Raw genomic sequence first — 4,527 nt, forward strand, 5'->3', positions numbered from 1 at the left:
ATATATATATGTACAAATAGGATGAATAGATATAGTAGACCATAACCTTTATGGAGATATGTTACCTGGCACAGGCAGCACCAAACATATTCCAGTTATGTCATACATCCATTTATAAGCACCCCCTCCCCACAAAGCCTTATGGGGTACACTGTCACACAGGCCACCTAACTAGGTGGAAGAAGTGGATGAGGCTTTTTTTAAACAACTAACAAAATCATCCAAAGCCCAAGATTTGGTGGTGATGGGGGACTTCAACTATCCAGATATATGTTGGGAAAATAACACAGCGGGGCACAGACTATCCAACAAATTCTTGGACTGCATTGCAGACAACTTTTTATTTCAGAAGGTTGAAAAAGCTACTGGGGGGAAGCTGTTCTAGACTTGATTTTAACAAATAGGGAGGAACTCGTTGAGAATTTGAAAGTAAAAGGCAGCTTGGGTGAAAGTGATCATGAAATCACAGAGTTTGCAATTCTAAGGAAGGGTAGAAGGGAGTACAGCAAAATAGAGACAATGGATTTCAGGAAGGCGGATTTTGGTAAGCTCAGAGAGCTGATAGGTAAGGTCCCATGGAAATCAAGACTGAAGGGAAAAACAACTGAGGAGAGTTGGCAGTTTTTCAAAGGGACAATATTAAGGGCCCAAAAGCAAGCTATTCCGCTGATTAGGAAAGATAGAAAATGTGGCAAAAGACCACCTTGACTTAACCACGAGATCTTGCATGATCTAAAAAATAAAAAGGAGTCATATAAAAAATGGAAACTAGGACAGATTACAAAGGATGAATATAGGCAAACAACACAGGAATGCAGGGGCAAGATTAGAAAGGCAAAGGCACAAAATAAGCTCAAACTAGCTACAGGAATAAAGGGAAACAAGAAGACTTTTTATCAATACATTAGAAGCAAGAGGAAGACCAAAGACAGGGTAGGCCCACTGCTCAATGAAGAGGGAGAAACAGTAACAGGAAACTTGGAAATGGCAGAGATGCTTAATGACTTCTTTGTTTCGGTCTTCACCGAGAAGTCTGAAGGAATGCCTAACATAGTGAATGCTAATGGGAAGGGGGTAGGTTTAGCAGATAAAATAAAAAAAGAACAAGTTCAAAATCACTTAGAAAAGTTAGATGCCTGCAAGTCACCAGGGCCTGATGAAATGCATCCTAGAATACTCAAGGAGCTAATAGAGGAGGTATCTGAGCCTCTAGCTATTATCTTTGGAAAATCATGGGAGACTGGAGAGATTCCAGAAGACTGGAAAGGGGCAAATATAGTGCCAATCTATAAAAAGGGAAATAAAAACAACCTAGGAAACTACAGACCAGTTAGTTTAACTTCTGTGCCAGGGAAGATAATGGAGCAAGTAATTAAGGAAATCATCTGCAAACACTTGGAAGGTGGTAAGGTGATAGGGAATAGCCAGCATGGATTTGTAAAGAACAAATCGTGTCAAACCAATCTGATAGGATAACAAGTCTTGTGGATAAGGGAGAAGCTGTGGATGTGGTATACCTAGACTTTAGTAAGACATTTGATACGGTCTCACATGATATTCTTACCGATAAACTAGGCAAATACAATTTAGATGGGGCTACTATAAGGTGGGTGCATAACTGGCTGGATAACCGTACTCAGAGAGTAATTATTAATGGTTCCCAATCCTGCTGGAAAGGTATAACAAGTGGGGTTCTGCAGGGGTCTGTTTTGGGACCGGCTCTGTTCAATATCTTCATTAACGACTTAGATATTGGCATAGAAAGTACGCTTATTAAGTTTGCAGATGATACCAAACTGGGAGGGATTGCAATTGCTTTGGAGGACAGGGTCATAATTCAAAATGATCTGGACAAATTGGAGAAATGGTCTGAGGTAAACAGGATGAAGTTTAACAAAGACAAATGCAAAGTGCTCCACTTAGGAAGGAAAAATCAGTTTCACACATACAGAATGGGAAGAGACTGTATAGGAAGGAGTATGGCAGAAAGGGATCTAGGGGTTATAGTGGACCACAAGCTAAACATGAGTCAACAGTGTGATGCTGTTGCAAAAAAAGCAAACATGATTCTGGGATGTATTAACAGGTGTGTTGTGAGCAAGACATGAGAAGTCATTCTTCCGCTCTACTCTGCGCTGGTTAGGCCTCAACTGGAGTATTGTGTCCAGTTCCGGGCACCGCATTTCAAGAAAGATGCGGAGAAATTGGAGAGGGTCCAGAGAAGAGCAACAAGAATGATTAAAGGTCTTGAGAACATGACGTATGAAGGAAGGCTGAAAGAATTGGGTTTGTTTAGTTTGGAAAAGAGAAGACTGAGAGGTGACATGATAGCAGTTTTCAGGTATCTAAAAGGGTGTCATAAGGAGGAGGTAGAAAACTTGTTCACCTTAGCCTCTAAGGATAGAACAAGAAGCAATGGGCTTAAACTGCAGCAAGGGAGGTTTAGGTTGATCATTAGGAGAAAGTTCCTAACTGTCAGAGTGGTTAAACACTGGAATAAATTGCCTAGGGAGGTTGTGGAATCTCCATCTCTGGAGATATTTAAGAGTAGGTTAGATAAATGTCTATCAGGGATGGTCTAGACAGTATTTGGTCCTGCCATGAGGGCAGGGGACTGGACTCGATGACCTCTCGAGGTCCCTTCCAGTCCTAGAATCTATGAATCTATGAATTGTTATTATCATCACTCCAATTCGGCTAAATGACAATGCTTGTTTTCCCCTTTCTGTGTGCCAGGTGTGGTTAGTCACAAAGCTAACCTGTGCCTGGTGAGTTTTGAAAGCCTCCAAACAGATGAGCCCAAAGCCCTCTAAACCAGTAAGCAACATTTTATATGTAACCAGATTTCAACATTCCCACAAAGGGCCAGCCATTTTAGTTCTTACAATCCAAAGGGTATTAACTCAGAACAGTATACTCTGTGCCATTTACTGCATTTACTAAAGAACTTTTAAAGCTTATCTTTATCTAATTTGACAAACCATTAACTATATACTATGTATATTACAAGGCTAGTAACCAAAACAATAGCTGTCTGTAATGGGATGTCCACCCAATACAAGGCCTGACCAGGTTAAAATGGGCCAATTAACCTTATAGGCTGCACCTGGTGGAGGGCCCGGACTTGATAAAGTCTAATTGAAGATGAAGCCCAGCTGGTCAGGGATGGCTTGGCTCCTATAAAGCCAGGAATTTGAGAGCAGGAAGGGGCTGCTAGAGTTGATGAAGATGACATACTTCAGGGCCTGGATAGGACTAATGAAGTGCTTTTGTTTAGTGTACTAGCTGGCCATTGTGCTTGAACAAAATTTTTTTTTTAATAAATAGGCATAAAAATGGACTATCTGTACTCTGTAAGGTGGAAGAAACAACAGATGACCTTTTATGGGTCTGTAAGGGCTTTGATAAAGAAAGGAAAAAACTTTCTGAGGAATTCAAATGTCTTAAGGCAGTGGTCCCCAAACTTTTTACTTTGTGCCCCCCCTTACCCTGGTCTGTCCCCCACCCTCCTGGGGGTGGGAGCGGGGCTGTGGCTGCGGAAGGAGGAGGACATGGATGGGGTAAGGGGGCCAAGGCTGGGGCCAGGAACGGAGTTGGATGTGCTCCCTCCCTGCCCCTCCCCATGGGGGGTGGCCCAGGCCCCCACAGTTGGGGACCTCTGTCTTAAGGTAACATGTTACATTGTTATTTAGTAAAAACATTGTGGAAATGGAGTATTATTAAAAAGGAACTGTTATATTACCTGAAAGACACAGAACAGAGAGCATAGGTGTTGACTCCATGTGTGCTCCAGTGCTGGAGCACCCACGGAAAAAAAATTAGCGGGTGCTTCGCACCCACTGGCAGCCAGCTCCCCCCCCCCCCCCCCCCCCCCCACCCCGCGGCGGCCCTGCTGCTCAACTCCTCCCCCTCCTTCCCAGAGCCTCGCCATGATCAGCTGTTTCGCAGCATGCAGGAGACGCTGGGAGTGAGGGGGAAAAGCCGGGATGAGCCGTGCTCAGGGAATGGGGTGTAACTGGGCAGGGGATGGGGTCGGGGCTTGGGAGGAGGAGTGGTGTGGGGGCAGTGCCTGAGGTGGGGTGGGGGCTTGGGGGAAGGGGTGGGGTGGAGCCTGGGGCAGAGCTGGTGTTTGAGCACCCCCAGGGGTAGCGTGAGAGAATATAAACCATATAGTACTGTGGAACTATAGTTGGTGGTGCTATATAGACTATTCAAGTATGCTTTGCCATTTAAAAAAAACCAAAACATGAGGCAGCTTCAGGGCGTTCTGCAATCACTCCCTAGAGAGAAAGGGAGTTGGTTAAGGACAAGGAGGAGTTCTAAGGGGAAGATAAGACCTGGGACCCTACCCTGGTCTACACAATCTGGCAAGAAGCTGAGAAGGGTGGGCTAGCCACTGGGAGTGGAGGAGGCTCGGGCTGGCAAATCCAGAGGTGCGCTAGCAGCTAGGGAAGTGAGGTAGAAAAGAGCCCAGGGAAACAGCCACAGGGTCTAAGATTGAGTGGACCTAACTTGCAAGGCATAAGG

Source organism: Terrapene carolina, unplaced genomic scaffold (assembly GCF_002925995.2).
Source record: "Terrapene carolina triunguis isolate 2854851 unplaced genomic scaffold, T_m_triunguis-2.0 Scaffold210, whole genome shotgun sequence".
Classification (NCBI taxonomy): Eukaryota; Metazoa; Chordata; order Testudines; family Emydidae; genus Terrapene; species Terrapene triunguis.